An 18,769-nucleotide genomic window follows, 5' to 3' on the forward strand; every position below is an offset into this window, starting at 1 on the left:
GCTATCCTGTTATTTTCTTACATGATGATGATGTCTTTTCTGCTTTTCTGCATTTATTGTTTCAAAATTGACAATTCCCCTGTCCTGCCTTTCACTGTAAAACTTGGGCGGTATCTCAGGTGTTACTCTTCACATTCAGGATTTCACTGCCTCTTGTACTTGACCTGCTAAAATGTCTTTCAACAATTCCTTTCTTAAATCCTCATTCATTACTATAGTTCTCTTTTTTTCACCTCACTTTTCCACTTCCTTTCCAAACTGCCAAATCACAGTATAGCTCTGTAGCTTCTTACTACTCTGATCACATAGCAATCATCAATCTTGTAATTGTTCTTTTCCTTTTCACGTGAAATGTGAATCCCACATCCTTACGCAGCACAACTGTACCTTAGCCCAAGTTTCAACACAGCTCTCTTCAATTTTGTTTCCCCTTCTCTGTCTTTTGTCACGGTCCTTGCACTACTTGAATTGTCTCCAAATCCTCCAGACCTTAAACCTTGAAGATCTTCAAGTTTATCCAAGCCAAACCCAAAGTCAGCAGGATTTTGTTGGCTTCACATCCCAAATCTACAAGCATTCTTCTCATACTTCATTGTATCTGCACAAGAATGTATAGACTCAGGTAATCAATAATGTAATCAATAATGTATTAATACTGTTTCACAGTAGGGACAAACTGTGATTGAACATCAATGTCTTGCTACCGTTTCTGCTTTCTGAAACGCTTATTTTGTTACTCGTAACTAATGTGTTTGCTGCTCACATAATGTAAATTCCATTTACTTTCTTTCGTAGTACTTTATTCTAGGATTTTGAGATATTCTCTCTCATTTCATTAGCCTTAAAGTTTATAAACTATCTGCCATTCATATTTTCTTTCCTTAGACCTCCTCCTTTCTTACTTCCTCTCTTCTTTCCCTAGGATATAGGGTATCATGCCTCAGACAGTTCTAGAGTTCAAACTACTCCTGCAGCAGACCATGCAAATTTTATGACATATGAGAAAGATATCCAGGCCAAGGTCCTAATTCTAATCTTTAAAGACCACAGGATAAGGTTTGTAGCTGTTCCAGGAGTTGCTTGTCTCTCCATAAGCTGTGCAACAGCTGACCATGACAGGGACAGTAAGGCCTTGTCTATGTTGAAAAGACCAATTGATTTCATTGTGGATGGGAGACGCAGGGTTTGGACCTGGGAGGTTCAGCAGTTGGGACAGCTGTTTCTTTGACAGCTGATAGCTGTCCTACCAATGTCCCTCAAGATTAATTTTCAGGCAGCTCTAATGTAGATGGGAGCACTAATGTGGAGTCAAGGCAAAACCTTAACCTAATGGAAGACAGATAGTGTGAACGTAGCAGTGCTTCAGCTCTTGTAAAATAACTGGCTGAAACACATTCCCATTCCAAAAAGGCCAAAGGCTATCATAGCAAGGGATGATACCCTTTGGGGCTGAGAAAGGGCATTTTAATAAAGGATATTCTGTAATTGATGGAGATCAGTTTTGTGACCTATAGGGTACAATGGTGGATTTACCATTTTACAAATGCCAGCCTCTATTAACAACAGCTGCACAATGGCCTACTTATAAAAAAGAGAAGTGAAAATTCCATTTTGGAAGACAGCTGCATAGAAATTAATATTTCCAAATGAATGTGTAGAGCCTAAATACTACTGCCTCGGGCACTTATGGCAGAAAGGTTAAGTGGCACGTTTAATAGATAATCTCTATGATTAATTTATCAGAAAGAACCAAGTGGTTAATTTCCCCTAATTGAAATTTTCTGGCATGATAAAAAATTTTCATATATAATTCCACTTCCATTTAAATCCATTGTACTAACTTATTTTATTACATGAAAGCAAACAAAACCACAGTCTTGAATCCCCCTTTCGTTTTCCACTAATTAAACAAAATACTTGAGTGGCTGCAGAGAAAGTAGTAGAATGGATTCTTCTGAGGACTGACAATAAGAAATAGGACCAGACTTTCAAATCCAGTCCCAGGTTTCAAATGCAAAAAAAGGAGACAGATCTACAGAGTGCTTCACAGCCACCAGCTTTTGGTTTTAGCAGTGGGAGAAACCCGATCGCACACTCACTGCAGTGAATCGGGTGGAATAGGGTTCACTCAGATCAGCAAAGAAACTCATACTTTTTATGAGATTGGAGCAGGCTTCAGGAAAAAAACACATAGCAATTTGAGGTCAGGACTGACTGTGTCAATGTACTAATTCTGAAATATATGAGCTGATCATCTATACCTACATTTTTAACTATTTCTAATAAATTTAAGTGCCCTAAATTTTTAAGAAATGGATGGCTTGCAAGGAGAGATAATATTTTTACTCAGACTGTGATAGATACAAATTCTTCAGATCTGGCACAGAGAGAGCAAACCATTCTAAGGACAGACAGGAAGAAATTGCTCTGAATTTAACTTTGCTAGGTAAATCTGTTAAATGATTTGAGGGAAAAAAGGGGTACCTGGAATCTGCAACAGTGGAGAAAATTTGCAAGGGGAGAAGTAATACAGGTCTTACACAGAACAGAGAACAGCAATTACCCTTTTCCTTTGGGCCATGAGGTAGTATATGCGTGGAAAATGTCTCCATTATATCCATGTTTCTTCTGCCCTGTCATTTTTATTCCTGGGCTTGTCTTTTCAGAATACTTTTCAAGTCTTGCTTGATGGTCAGGACAGTAATCACAGGTGGCAATTCCTTTGTTTAAGGCTCCCACTGCTAGTTCTTTCTATGTTTTATCATTTGCCTATTGTAATTAATTTCTGTATGTAGTAATTGTTTGATTGTAGTAATTGTATGGTTCATATAGTCCTCATAAAGACTTTTCATTCATTAGATAAAACAAAATTTTTGAATGTGCATGTTTAGGAACCATGGATATTGATGGATCTTGTGCAGAGGTATCAGATCTCGAATCCACTGTTCAGATGCTTGGCACTCTTGAAACTTGCTGCAGAGCAATTTTGGCAGTGCTGAAAAAGTGAACCACTACATGGTTCTCTGAGGGTTTCCTAATAAGTCGCTGTAACTAGAACTCCACACTCCTGATTCCAGGTCTTGTGCCATATCTTTTGTACTAAAAAGTATTGTCATTGATTAGATTCATGATATACAAACACTTCTTCGCTAGAAAGTAGAAAGTGTTTTTGATATGCTTTTTGTCTGTTGCAGGTTTTAAAACTCACGCAGAGAAATTTTGCAGATTCCACTCTCTCCTCCTTCCCCCTGAGAGGGGTGGGAGGGATTCTTAAATATCCCTACCTGCCTTTTGCAGACTTTGTCTCAGATGTGGAAGAGGGTCTGAACAACTTGGGCTAGATCTGGGAGCCAGAGGGCCCCTGTCCTGGCCAGCCAGTTCCCCAGCAATGCAGCAGTACAGGGCAAGTGCCCTGCCAAGGAAACGTAGCCTCTCGGAAGCAGAAAACATAATCTACAGCACGTCAGCGTGACGGTTCATCGTCCAAGGCTGTGGAGCAGTTCTGCAGCTATGCTAAGCAGCTACCAACAGATGGCAATACTGCACTGAGTATTCCCATCTGCCTGCCGTCCTATGGACTTCCCCTGTCCTTACCAGGGAACTGCAAAATGGTTACTACCTTGTCTTAATCGTTCTAAAAAAAATTATGAATATCACTTGTTTTGATGATTATAGACAGGGGCAGTGCTTTTGAATGCCATCAGTGGTGGCCCACCTCCCATTGAAAGTAACGGGAAATGAAGAGGTTTCACTGGGGGAGTCTGTTAACAATAAACATTTTTGAAAGATGTCACCCTTAAAATACCAGAGATTTGTCCGAAGGACCAAATTCTTTTTTTTTATACATGTAAAACTCAAGTTTCAAAAGTTTGAAATTACATTTTTTTTAATAAGGCATCTTTCTCCTTTCAAGAAATAATTACATGGGCCAAAACCTCCGTAACACAGGCATCCTAAGAACCTAAATTGTACTACGGTGGGAAAAAATTTATAATTATGCCAGATGCATGGTTCATAATAGAAATATTTTTATAAGTTTCTTATTATTACAGATAGCTTTTCATCTATGAAAAAGGGAGCCAGAGTATAAACAGGCATTAAGCCACCATATTTTAATTACTTGGCATTCTAAAATAAGTAATGGCAATAAGAGTTTAAAAAACAGATAGGAAATGGGCTAACTTTCTCAGAGACACAAAAATTGTCAAACGAGCTTTTTTAGAGTTATAATCACAATCTTACTAAGGAAAATAATAGTTCACTGTGTTTTAATATATTTATTACTGATCTGGAAAGAAAGCAAAGATCTGAAAAGGGGGAAGCAAAATCTGTAGATGACGTTATTTATATTAAGGTTAGAGAGGACTAGAAAGAACTTCAAAAGACACAATTAGACAGCATCGCATGGGCAGACTGATGCAGAGCAAAACTCTATTTTGATAACTACAAAGTATTGTGTTGAGGAAGGGAAGAAAAGAAGTTATTTAGATGATTCACAGCATTCTAAAAAAGTGTATCAGCTTAGAAAGCTGACTGAGGTCATATTTAGCAGTGGTCAAAACAAATAAAATGTTGGGAGGCATAAGAAAAGTGATAATGAGTAAGTTGAAGAATGTTAGAGAAATCAATATTGATATCTTCATCTGGAAGAAAGTGTTATGATACAGGCTGCAAAGATCTCAATAAAGGATACTGCATAGCTAGATGAAATTAAAAGCAGGATGGGAAGAATGACCTGGCTCAGGGAAAAGGCAAACTGAAAGATGTTTGGTTTTTACCCTTGAAATGAATGAGGTCTGAAAGGACTGTGATTAAAAAAAAACCAAACATAAAAAATACAGAATATTACAGAAAAGGTAGATTTTGTACTTCAGTTCTTGCTATCCTGTAACAGGAAATTTGTTGTGAGATGCCAAAATAATAATAAAATAATATAAGCATGTAATTATATTACAAAACTTATTGTTAAGGGAAATCACTGAGGCCAACAATTTCACAAGATTCAAAAAGAGACTCAGTGGTTAAATTGTTACCAGTAATACTCGAAAATAGTGATCTTTTGAGTAAGAAATTGTGGGAAGTATATGAAAATGCCATGCTTCAGATTTTTAGCATTCAAAATAGATTTAAGATTAGGTTGAGATCTAATATGTACAGCAGATTATTCGTTACCTATGGGTCTTCTACACCTTCCTCCAAATCATCTGCTGATGGCTTCTGTTGCAAACAAGACATTAAGCTAAATGTATATTAACTGAACAATTCCTATACCCACACTGCCCGGAATTTCTATTGTGAGTCATATTCTGCAGTGATCATATTCTTTAATTACACTGAAATCACAAACAGATTTCAGCAAGCCTATGCAGAGACGCATTTCGATAGACCCAACAGTGGGTCTAATTTGCATAGTATTTACTCTAGTTATAGCAGGCAACTTTCTTGAAAAAAAAAAATATATAGATGTATATTTAAGTGATGCAAACCTTTACCTTCGTGCAGAACAGCCAACAGTGTCTCTGCTCTTTCCTTGAATATGCAACTGCTTCAGATCCTTAAGAACACTGCCTGGCTTCTTCGCCATCATATTTGCGCTCCCAAGTGTCCAACACAAAGCTTCAGGCTGCATTAACATCCTGCTTTGGGTACGACTGAAGTTGTTCACAGTCTCTTGCAAAATTGTTCCTGCTCCTTTTGGGCTAACTTGATGGAAGATCCATAGAGATCAGTACTGCACAAGTGGTTGACATCTCTGTAAATACCTGATAGGGAGGACACATGGAAGAGACCCCCAATCTCATCCTTTCTGAATTCCATGCTTCAGTTATCAGCCCACAAAATGACTGTAATGCTAACACTTTACATGAATGGTAACTAGTTAATTAACATTTCTTAAAGTCCTGAAACCTCAGATTAATAGTGCTCTGGAGTATAAAGGCATAATATTATTTCACTGAGCATTTGTCATTTAAAAAGCTCTACGCCTAAAGCTTTAATCAAACTCCGTAAGATGAGAGCAATTTCCTTTTTGTCACATTTGGGTCTCTTGTCTCTGCTAAAATGCATGTGTAGTTAACTATGTATTTCTTTTGAGAGGAGCACAGGTACTACTGGTCATGGAAGCCAAACCCAACAGTAGAATCCTACACTTCAGAGAGGTGTATAGTTCTTTTAAGAGTTATTTTTAGAAGATGTTTCCTGAATTTTCAAATTGTGACACTGTATCGCTTCCATTAGCACATTAAAAAAAATCTTTTTCAGTTAACTATTGTTTTGCGAAAGCTACCAACACACTGTCTCTAAAATGTCTTGGGTCTAACAAAGACTGCTATTTTTTATTATATGAAACAATTACTGGCTACCAGATTTAAATCTGCTCTGGTAGTGTAGGAATACATTCATCTTAGGTACAATTCCTCTATACGCCAAGGATTTTAATGAGGCAGGAAATTAATTTATAATTATATTACTACTAATAATTTATAATTATATTTATAATTATACTACAGAAAGCAAGGGTATTCTTTTGAATAATGAGCAAAGAATTATGAATTTTCTGTCATGTCCACTGCTTACAGAAATCAGAGCTTTTAATGGTGGTCAAGAACACTTACTTGAATAGTACAGAATCACTTCAGATATTTATGTGTGACTTGAGGCTAAAATTTCACGGTCGACTGGTGATTGTGCCATGAGCATTAATACAGGAACACAACTGAAAATGTTGAGACACGAATCAGTCCCCATGCAATAGTTGTTTTCAAGCTGCAGATGACACTATGGAGCATCAGACTGCTTACTTGGACTCCCGTTCAGTGTCCATGCAAAAATCTTTCTCTTTTCCAGAAGACATCTGGCAAATAAAAGATAATACACGGCAGAAGACTGTTATTCAAGGCTCATCATCTGGCTTAGTACACAGCATCGAGAACACCACTGCACTTGCAGCGCGAGCAGCAGCACAGGCTGAGGGCACGGTGGGACTGCCCCATTCAAAAGCAGCCCAGATTTCTGCTGGGTCTGAAAGATGCATCATGACGGCCTGCAATCATCCAGGCTCCAGTGGCCACATAACAGCAGCTCTGAGCACGTGCATACTTTTTTGGTATTCTGGGAAGCCGACTGTATGCAGGAAGCTTTTTCTGCTTTTATTTTGTGTAATCAATACTGACGGGTAAATTCCTTCTGAAGTATTTTTAGACATTACATATAAACTTCACCCAGTCTCTTGCAACTCAGTGTTTCTTTCCCTTTATAAGCAGTGAAGCTGAAACAAGATTTTTGCTCTGAAAGGTGACAGGAAGAACAGCAACGGTGCCTCCTCTGATTTTTATATTATGTTCAGTTTACAATTTCAATAGAGATCTATGTATTTACTAGTTGTCAGCCTGGTCCATTTAATATTAAAAGTTACTATTGCTGACTTCAATATGTAAATGAATAGAAATTCAGGAAGCACAATTAATAATTCTGCTAATGATGCAATGGCCAGGAAACTTGCTGTTTCATAACTGCATTAGTGGTGTCACGCCAATAAAACAAACCAGCAGGAAAAATACTCATCTAATAAGAAGGCAGGCAGATTTTTTTTCCATGTAGAAGGATAGCAAAATTGTTAAATTATGTAGACTTTTTGACAATATTCACAGTAAAAACACTTGCCAAGTTCAGAGAGGAAATCATTGCGCAAGCCTGGGTTGCAGGTCTGTGATCCAACCATCCTTGTCTCTTGTTTTAGTGAGGTGAGCCAATCAGTTAGGTTAAATGTGGTTCTGCTGAAAACAATGGGAAATTCATTTTCATGTTAGTGGAATTATGTCAGTTCCCATAACTATTAGTTTTTCAGGTAATTGTTATATTTATTATACATTATATTAGCATTAATTAAATATTAATTATTCTAATTATGGGTAATTATTATTATATAAATATTACATATCGTACTTATTTTGTACATATACTATACAATAGAGAGAAAAGGTCTTAAAACATACTATATAGAGAAAGTGCTACATATTTCCAGAGTGAAAGTACTTTTCACAATGGACATGGCTTAATATAGACATTTAGGTTAGTTTCGTTTCTATAGAAAAATATTTTTTGCAGTCATAGGGTCTGACCTACTCCCATTGAGTTTAACACAAAGATTGCTGCTCTTAAAAGCGGCAGAACCAAGCTCTCGGAATATATTCTTTAAAATATGCTCACTACTTTGGATGTTCATCATTGCTGCAGTGACCAGCAAACACGCTTGAGGATTAGGAATTGGCAGTATCAAATAGGAGGTAATTTTAACTGGTTCAGTCATGTGCATATTAATTAAAAGTTATGATTTTTTGATTGTAAGTGGAGTTCACGGTGGGAAGCAAAGACAGATTTCAAGTACCACTCCCATGCAGTAATTCCGGGCAGCTGACCCACTAAACAGAGTTGTGAGACTTGTGCTTTGCACCGCTATCGCTTCTGCCACGGGTTTCCTTCCTCCCCTCTCAGCAGGGCTCCTGCTGGGAATGCAACGCGCCGCGTTGGAGTGAGCAGTGATGTGCCAGTCTGCATCTGCTACAAAGCAGCCTAAAAATAAACCCCAATTGGACAATGCCATTTGGTGTACAGCAGCACAGCGTCTCGTAACGTAAACCAGGCTGTCAGCAAAGAGAAACAAGCATTCAGCTACATGCCAAACAAATCTTGGGGTTCTCAAAAAACCCAGAAACAATCCTTTCATTTTCATTTATAAGCTTAATTTCTCAAGGTTTATTATCATTGCAATTTAATGAATTTCCATCCGTGAAAGCATAATGAGTATGTCTCACCAAAATGTACTATTAATATTTTAAGAAATTGGCCCATCTTGCAGCTTGTTTCACTTCAAGGAAGTTCTCTGGAATTGTAGAATTTGGTTTAGAAGATGTCTACCCCTCAAGTTGGCATTTTTTCCTCTGCATATTAGATGAGCCCAATTCTTTTGCCAGTATCTCTCTTTAAAATCCCAGTTCTGTAGACTGAATCTTTTTGAAAAGATCTACGTGTTAATGTTGTTCTTTCTACAGATTCTGTTTGAAATACCTGCCTGTATTTTTTTGCTTGTGTGTGTTATCAGATTCCTTGAATTTAAAAGGGTATAGTCATACAGAGGGCAAAAATGACTACAATACAAATAATTGCAGGCTCTTAAATTACAGACAGAACTTTAGAACTCATCCTTTATGCTAGCATGCGATTTTGCAGGGGGAAAACTCTCCGGACCTTTGCATTTTTGAGGTTTTCAAATTCCTATTGAATTGGATTTTGAGGATATTTACAAATAATTATTCTTAATTCGTAAATTACTGACCTTGAAACAAATGTCCCCATTTATTTTATGTAAAATGGGAGTGCAATTAGACACAGAATGGAAGATTATTAACTGCAGGTCCCGGGCCTTCAATGAGACTGTTTGTAAATGGATCTCACCACAAGATCAGCACCATGATTTTAAAAAGCATTAAGTGAAAACATGACCAAAGCTAACAGGCTTTAAAAGTGTTTTGTTACTGCTACTATAGTTATGGCTGGAAATCCCCAAATTACACATATACCATTGTACAGCTGGATAAATGGGCTTTACAAAGATTTCTCTTTATATATTTTCAGAAAAATGATTACACGCTCTGAAAAACATAGGGTATAAAACCAGTATGGATTGAACTTCATTCTTATTATGTACTGTGCTGGTTTGGCAATCCTACATGCACAAAAACCATGAGAGAGAGTGTCCCAAGTATTATGAGCTTGATTTTCTCAGGAAACCACCATTCCTAGAATTGTGAGACGAAGCAAAACATGAAGCTGCATGGAACTTGTGATCAGGATGCCAAAATTAGCAACTCTGAAGACTGTCAATATGTTATTTAATCCATATGAAGAGAAAACCACAACTCCTATCAGGGACAAATGTGTCCAATCCCCAAATCCTGCTTTTCTGAAACCATCATTGGGGTCACCCTGTGTACACAGCCAAGAGTTTCTTAGTTGGCGCAGGGGTCAAGCTCACATGTTTGTGAGCAATTATTCCAGAAACTAGCAAATCATGTTACCTCAACAGCTCTACAAATTAATTGTTCTCTGGATTGGGGGATAGATGTGCATGTTGTACTTTTTAATTTAAGAGCACAATAATAGAAGTTTTTCACTGCTTTTATGATTATTATCTCATACAGTCTCTATGGCAGGACAGAATTGTCTCCAAATTTGTACAGAAGAGCAAATATTTACATCTGCATTGAGTCCCCAACTCAGAATGCTGTTTATAAGTGTCCCCAACTCAGAATGCTGTTTATAATCCCCAATTATAAACTGCTACATACCATCTTCGGTATGGTGAAAAACAAAGATAAATATGACAAATCAACTCTGCGTATTTTTATCATATCAATCTTTGTAAAAACAGATGTTGTTATTTCTCACATCTGTGGTAACAGTTAAAGATAAGACAAATATGTGTGTGTACGTGTGCATGTACATATGCATTTCTTGGCATGTTTTAAGGTTGTCTCTGAGCTGGATAAAAACTGATTACAGGTAGCATTAGTGAAATATCAAAAATGACGGGCTTATGATTCTATATTACCTTTATTTCATATTGAGGCAGCATGTATTTAGCTTACTTAAAAGAAGCTAAGCATAAGGTACTTTATTGTGATAAATTCACAATAGGTTCTCTTACTAATAAGCTCCCTTACTCATTAGGGTTTTTTTATTTCCTATATGACTATGCATTTCAATCTTTTTTCTTCTCCTTTTTCTTTTATGCAAAACCAAACATCTGTCAGCTACATCACCATATCTGAAATATTTTCCCATTGAAAAGGGAAAAGTATACTCTGTATCCTATTATTTATTGCCTTCTCATCTTCCCACTCTTGGAATTGCAAAGATCCTTGAGATGTATATACAGTGTGTTGACACTCAATACCACTATCAAAGCTTAACTTTGAAAGATCTATATCATATCATTTCCTCACTCTAACTCTTGGAATTCCAAAAGCAAGCTAACATATGCAAAATCCAACAACAGAAAACAACTGATGTATAGAATTTGCACAGCCTACAGATTGTTTTACTACTCCCTTCTCTTTTAGTAACTGTTGGCTTGATGCTGTGTGCCTAAAAGGGTCTGAAGTATATTTGGGTTATACTATCTTGATTCATCAGTGTGAAATTAAAAAAAGAAACACACCTGTAGGTACTGTTTATCTGCTGCTTTGAATTATTTAGCAGTGCACACACAAAGCTGAAATTCTTTCTTCCCTCAAACCCCAGTTGTCAGTTGCTACCACAGGGCTGTTGTCTCACGGTCCCTTGTGCTGACAGATACGACAGCTCACACAAGAGCTGCATACTGCATATGTGCAGTTCTTGTGGGACTGATGTTTTGTTTCCTGCCCCTCCCAGCTGTGAGAAGTGTGATCTGATAGTCTGATACAGACTTGGTAGCTTTTTATACCTCCTTTTACAATACTGCAATTGATTAGATGTCATGCAATAGAGCCGGGAACCACAACTATCAATTTCAACAAAGCTACACGCAATTTATATTAATGACAGATGTATCGGGACCTTTGGAGCCAAATGACAGTAGAGAGGTTTGCGTGTGCCTCTTGAAGCAAGGAAGACATAGAAATTGAGCCAGGGGATGCAGAGAGCACCTTTAACTACCCCACTCAGACATAAAGGGTATCTATCTGCCTTACGTGCCATTGGGCGTGGTGAAGCATGGTGAAGGATCTAAAGTCATTGTGGGATGCCAGAGAAATAACTTCTTGTAGCCCTTAGACTTCAAGCAAATGAATACCCAACCAAGGAATTTCTGGGCTGTGAAAAAGACAACAGTAGGGTGAACCATAAACACTGTGAGACCTGCTCCTGCATCCTTGGCACGTGTCCAGCGGTGCAGGATATTTGCATCTAATAACACAGCCAGTTGTGTACCATTTTGCCTGAGGAAGTTTAAAAAGCAAGCAAACAAAAAATCACCGGGCACTGTATTATCAACTTTAGCTTAGTGATGAGCAGAGTGAGCTCCTCAAACCTGATGTCAGATTTATCAAGGAGAACCAGGCCCAGATGGTGGACCACAATGTGAGCAAACCAAATACACTCTTGGCTGCGGTTCCAGAGAAAGTATGAAAGCACTAGAAGCCGACTAAACAAATCAAGAACCTGAAACCAGCCACTGAGGTCAGCTACGTTGGCTTTCCTGTTGGAGCCAGAGGAAAATGGTACTCAGCCAACCAAGCATTGCTGGCTGCGCTTGGTCCCTTGGAAAACAGACGAGGCTGGGTTGCCAAGTTTTAGTAGATAAGTCCCACTCTTCTCTGTCAACATCCTGCATATCTTCTCAAGCATAGGACAGACAGGTGGCCAGAGCTCCGCCGTGGCCAAAGACTAGCTCATAGGCATCTCACATTTCATGATGTCACCAGGAGACCTGGAGTGGTTTGGACAGGACACCCAAAAGAGCCTCTGTATTGAGGGGCTCAGCAAGAGTCATTTATGAAGGAAGCTTTGTCAGTCTTGAATTTTGTTGTTCCTGAGAAATGCCTTCCTGTAAGTCGATTACTTAAATCCCAGTCCCAGTTTGGGCCTTTGGGTATTTCTGTAATTACTGAAGAAACTCTAGAGAAAAGACTAGTTCATTCACGTGTCATGCCTGCATCAGATCACTGCTTTATCTACAATACATACATACAATGTATGTTATCAAGTAATTTAGCAAAGTTTCCACCATCAGATACTGGCTTGCATGTTTCTCTGTTATCCTTCTGTTCAGCCCACTTTCATAATTCCATGTTCTCCATTACAAAATTACTCCTTATTTGGCAGTTTTCCACAATACAAAATAATCTGTATAGGCAAAAGGTAATAACAGTACTGCTAAGGCAGTTGAAATTAAGTTGCCTTTGTTACAGTGCCCTAAGAGAAACTTAGGCAATGCAATAGCACTGGGTGCCCTGTTCAGTCCCCCTGCAACACTCCCGTGTTGCAGGAACTACTACATGGAAATTTTTTAAAACTGCCTTTTAGGCTTCTTTCTAGACCGCTTTAAATATTTCTATATATTTATAAACATATATATTTTTTTCTGTATTTATATAAACGTAAGTTAAAATAAATAATCTAAAATTCACCATTCATATGGTAACATGAAAATAAGAATTATATATCCAATCTAAGACACTTACCGAAAAAGTCAAATTCTGTTATCTGAAACATACATAACACCTTATTGCAATCAGTTGTACAAGGTCAAACAAACAAATCATAATTTGGCAGGTAGCCTCTAATTTAAAACATTTAGTAGAAGCCAGTCTGGCCCAAACCATGACAGACACCTGTTTATAAATTTTCTAGAATTAATTCTAAATTTTGTTTCACTTCTTCTTAAATCGTGTTTAGACTCTATTATATTAGAAGCCCTAAATACCCTATTAATAAGTTGGGTCAATTACATAGAGTTACATTTTACTCTTAGTGACAACCTTCCAATGGGATATACTTAAATGCCATTTTCATTTCTAAGTAAAAAAAAGAAAAAACCAAACCCAGCCTAGTTCTCATTCACACATTCACAGCATATCTGTTTTATAACAATCTTCTAAGATCTAGTATTACAAAATGTCAACAGTTCTTGGTGTCTCACAAATATTCTCTCAACACCTCCATATTTGCTGCATACTTTGAACAGTTCTAAGCCAACTGCTAAAGGCTAACTAATGATGAATTCATAATCATTTGCTACTCACCAGAATAAATTTTTTAAATATGAAAACTTCTCCAGGATTTAGATGGCCGTGCAAACTATTTTACCCAAGCTGGCTGAGAAGTACATTTTTGTGGTTTTGCAAACTGATTCCTTTTTGTGAAACTTTTCAAGAAAACAAGCAAAATGAGATCCCAGACATCTGAATCACCAGACATTCAAAAAAAAATCACACACACGTTTAAGTAGTTGACTTCCTGAAGCAAAAATATGAAATGCCAATGACCATTTTGTGCAGGCAGTTGGGAGTACTCCATTCCTGTGCCCATCTGGCTGACCGCAACCGGCAAATAATTTATTTCAGAATCTAGTCCTCCATTTCAGCACAAATGGAAGACAGTTTTTTAAGCAGAATGGCCATTTAAAAACAAACACATCTTCTCCTTCATCTCTGGACTAGGGACACTGACCTCAGAAATATCTGAAATTCTTCCACCGCCTGTAAACAAAAATGGACTGCAGGCCGTCATGATCACATGTCACTCTTACAAAACATTCTTACTCGTTGGCTACTTTTTGGAAAGGTTATTTGCTGTCAATCAAGTGATGAGTTCTGCTTATAATAATGGTGATGACATCAGACCTGTGGAAGAGAAGATTAGTGTGCGGAGTCTAAATATATAAACTAGAAGGTCATGGGACACATCCAACGTCAATTGAAGTCAATGGCCTCCATTCACTTCAATCAAAACTGGACTGATCCACGTAGGATTAAGATATATATATATATATATATATATTTTCCCTATAGCCAGTATCATTGGCTTGCAGCCTAGGATTTTTTAAGGTGACCTGGATCTTTGATTTGTCTGATGAGAAAAGGTGATTGTCCCTATTTTTATTTTTAGGTGGCCATATATAGTCAGTTATGTTCACTCTTTCCAAAGTGGGACTTGCCCTGTGGAGGTAATGGGCAAGAATTTTTACAAACAGCAGGCTGGGGGCTCTAACCATGCATTTCTTTTGCCATTTGGTAGTATTTACAAAGAAGCTGGGCAAGAGGCCAATTCCCATTTTAAGCCTCAGGTTGGACACAACGGTCAGTCAATGTACTGAGGGGTATAAAGCATAGGTCAGCAGCTTTCCTGTCATGCAGCAAATAACTAAATTTCACTTGTCTGAAATAGGATTTTAGTTGTCCGGAGCTGCAGGACAAAAGGACTGTTCTCACCCTGACAGCTGGAATGGGTGATTTGTGAAAAGTATTTTTAGAAGTCTTATTTGCCTACGTGTATGCCTGCATTGTCAAACATTCAGACAGCAAGAGCGAGTTAGGCTATGAGCCATGAGGACAGTGACATACTGTACAAACTGTATAATCTATCTAGATCTAAACCTGCATTTTCATTTCCCTTCACCTTCAACTGCAAGTATACAGTGCAAATACTAATGCAACACCACTGCTCTTCTTCCTGTACTTAAACATACTATCACTACAACATTCATAGTCAGTAGTAACCACACAGGGAAAATCACTGCTGACACAATAGGACATTAGTGATCAAGTCTGTTTTCCAAAATCACCCTGGTTTTCCTCACATTTCCTGTTCCTAAACATACCTCTATCTGATCAACAGAAACAACAACCTCTTGTAAATTAGCTTTTTCCTTTAACAAGACAACCCACTCTTGAGGGATTTTATTAGTAACATTCATCCTCCTAATCTTATCCCACACCTTGCTGATACGCATATCCTTATTAACATTTGCACATGGCTATTGTGCCAGTGCTGCTTTTTTTCCGAGCTAATGATTTCTTCCTCCTGCAGCCCACCACATCAAGTTGCACTCATAATACATTTCAAAGCTGGTTTCCTCTCTCTCTAAACAACATTGTTACAGTTTTTGTTTAAACAGTGCACTGGTTTCCTTCCCTTCCTATTCAATGGAGGTCTCGGAAAGCACTTTTCACATATACGTAATGTCGATAGGAAAACCATAAATATAACTGTATACATCTATTCTATGCTGATTTACATATGAATTTACTAAATAGTTAATCATCCTACCATCTTTCAAAATATTTAGAATTCACAAAATAAAAAAATAGAGTATTCAGTATAAATACAGCATTGTAAGCATTCAGGAAAATAATTTTAAAATTCCATATCACAATGGGTATCTACTCCACATATTTTCTAGTCCTTAAGAGTTTCCTCTTTATTCTGCATTGGTTATTATGCACTTCTGCTGAATTGAATGTTTTCATACTCTGTTCGTATTAGGAAGTGTGAACTTCCTATTTATTTCTCAGTCTGTCTTGAATCCCTGCCATCTGGTTAAGGCATATTAGCTTTAGGGCCAGGATTATTACCAGTCTTCTGTGCCTTTACGCTCTTTATCTATAAACTTAAGCTGTAATAAATTTCAAATGAAATGCCGATCTTTAGAGACAGTTATGTGTTAAAAGTTGTTATACAGCACTGTAAAAATATTATAATAACATGTAAATAAATCCAGCAAATCAAAATAAAAAATATGCTTATTTTGTGTAACTCCGCTGTTAGTGTTGACACAACCAACTTCTGCACAGATCCACTGAATACAATTAAATCAGTAGGATAACAAAATACGGAGCAGATTTGGACACCTCCTGACAGTGTGAAAGAACATGTTCGTGTACTGTATTGAACTGTAAGACTAGGTCTGTAGAACAAATTTCTGCCTGTCAATACAGTATGCTGTAGTTTGGGGATCTCTTGGTAAAACCGCATGTTGGTAAAATACACTGTTAGAAAAAGTTCTGGTGGATGGCCATCAGCTAGTGCAACAGAATTTACCGCTCTTCATCATGGCAGGAGATTGTTGTGATCCTGTAAGCACCGTACCATGCTCTTCCTGTGACCAAGAACTGCAAGGTACGTGGCTTGGAGAGAGGGAGGGTTTCTGGAGAGCAGAACGCTTTGCAGGTGGGAAATGGCAATGGCTCAGCAGGGGTTCTAGGGTTCTTTTTGGACAGGCCTGGACTGGGCATGCAACAAGACTCAAATACAAGTGTTAATGTTTGCCTTCATAACTCCTGATGGTTTGTGTCTTCCTCCAACAGTCCCTGGCGCTGCTCTGTGCTGGCTACATGACACAACCTCAGCACAAGTGCAACACCGGGCTCCTGGAGAGAACGCTTGCAGCTGAAAAGCTCCAGACTGGCAACCCCGCTTCCCAAGGACAGGAAATGTAAGTATTCCTAAAAGTACATGTCTGTTCATGTGCGTTAATCTCTCTTTAAAAAAACTCCAAATAACACCAAAAAAACCCCAAACAAAAATCCCCCCAGGAGATATTCTGTTGGTTTTTTTGGATTACTGTTAAGGTGTAGCCTTGGTATCCAGCATCCCAGTATTTTCTTTTTCCCTTCCTCTTCAGCTCCTTCCAACTTCCTTTACACTCTGTTTTTCCGCTTTATACCTATATTTCCTTCCAATCAAAAACTTGTTGAAACCCCATCAGAGTCTTTTTTATTTTTTTAAAAAACAATGTTTCATCTACCATTTAGTTAAAAGCAGAAAAAAAAAAGAAAAAAGGTACCTCTCTAGCCCTTTAAGCCCTTTATCGCACTCTTCCAGTACAAAGAATACTCCGACACACCTCTCTCTTGAAGGAGCCAACAATATGACAGCCTTCTGTTCCCTTGTGTGCTTTCCAAGTATTTCCCAGGTATTTCTTAATTTGAGGACTAAATTTACTAGGAAGAGACATGCTTATTAGACATGCAAGAACCAGGAAAGTTCGGAGGGAACGCACTGATGAGAAGCCCAGTCTGCCAGGAACCATCTGTTACAGAGAAGGAAACAAAGCCGCAGATTGCTCCTAGGCAGCTCCCCACAGACGCTACTTGAGGACTATTTCTAGCTTGTGGCCAGAAGGTGTCCAATAAATTGACAATTTCACTTCTTCCCACAGAGTTTTCTGATTAACAGCACTGAAACCAGTGGAAATTACTGTTATTTTCACTTTATTAGTATTATATCCAAGTGTGTGGGTTTGGGTTTTTTTGGGGGGGGAATTAGAGCCAGATGATCGGATGCTTAGCCCTGTAGACAAAATTTTTGCTTATGTATATTCCAACAATTTTTAACTACTCTCCTACTATTACACGTTACCTTATTTTCTAATTTCTACCAGACATTTCTGTACGTTATTAAATGCTTGTTCCATTTACAATTCTAAGTATACCTTGGAAATAAAAAATAATCACTTTCTACTAAGAAAGACAACATTAACAGAAGACTATTTCTACAGAAATAGGATTTGAAAATACATTGTATTGCACAGCAAACTTTTCTGTATAAAACCTGCATTAAGCCTGAGAAATAATAACAAACCAGTTTAAACGCACACAGCAAGCCATCATAGACCAGGCCTGTTTCTGAACAATTCCTAAAGCTGGTAGCACCGTGGCAATTATGCCCAAGGGATCTATTTGAGGTAATTTTTGTGCATTTTACCTAATTCCCAAGTAAATCCATTGAACAGCAGTGTTGAATTCTGCAGCTGGCAATTTTGGATGGGAGAGGAACAGGGTGCTTTGCGGGTGCCACTGGCCATCTCCATCAGCGAGGAAGGACACTGCACCTGACCGCAAAGCAACAGAATGAGGAAAAGCATTATTTTCTATAAATATTTTTACAAAATATTCACTGATTAATTGTTGCCCCCTTCTCTTCTGCCAGGCTGTCCGTCACCCTCCTTCCCCCGCACCCCGCGGCCTGTCCCTGTCACCCCCTCACTGAGGCAGCCCCACCGCCACCCTCCCCACCTCACCTCACCTCACCTCAGCTCCCGGTCCCTCCCCGCCTCAGGGGGCCCCGGGTGCCCTTTCACCCCCTGCCCTCACCCCCCGGTTCCCCCCCACCCCAGGGGACCCCCGGTGCCGCCGCTGCCCGCCCCCTCCCCTCACGCTCCGCCGGCGGCCGCCCGCCCTCTCCCGCCTTCCCCTTCCCGCTGTCACTCGCCGCTCCGCCCGCCCCC

General features: G+C 38.6%; 1 long non-coding RNA gene across 2 annotated transcripts; it reads right to left on the minus strand.

Annotated features, from left to right (window-relative positions):
* Window positions 1-4,406: 4,406 nt before the first annotated feature.
* On the minus strand, window positions 4,407-18,763 carry LOC141741847 (uncharacterized). Of its 2 annotated transcripts, XR_012586504.1 has the most exons (6): window positions 18,699-18,763; window positions 18,247-18,373; window positions 7,663-7,772; window positions 6,801-6,853; window positions 6,615-6,715; window positions 4,407-5,762 (listed from the first exon to the last, which is right to left on the minus strand). It is a non-coding gene; the product is annotated as an uncharacterized LOC141741847 (long non-coding RNA). The 2 variants fall into 2 exon arrangements; XR_012586505.1 differs by lacking the exon at window positions 18,699-18,763 and having other exon boundaries at window positions 7,663-7,775; window positions 18,247-18,382.
* Between the last annotated feature and the right edge of the window lie 6 nt (window positions 18,764-18,769).

This window comes from Larus michahellis, chromosome 4 (assembly GCF_964199755.1).
Source record: "Larus michahellis chromosome 4, bLarMic1.1, whole genome shotgun sequence".
Classification (NCBI taxonomy): domain Eukaryota; kingdom Metazoa; phylum Chordata; class Aves; order Charadriiformes; family Laridae; genus Larus; species Larus michahellis.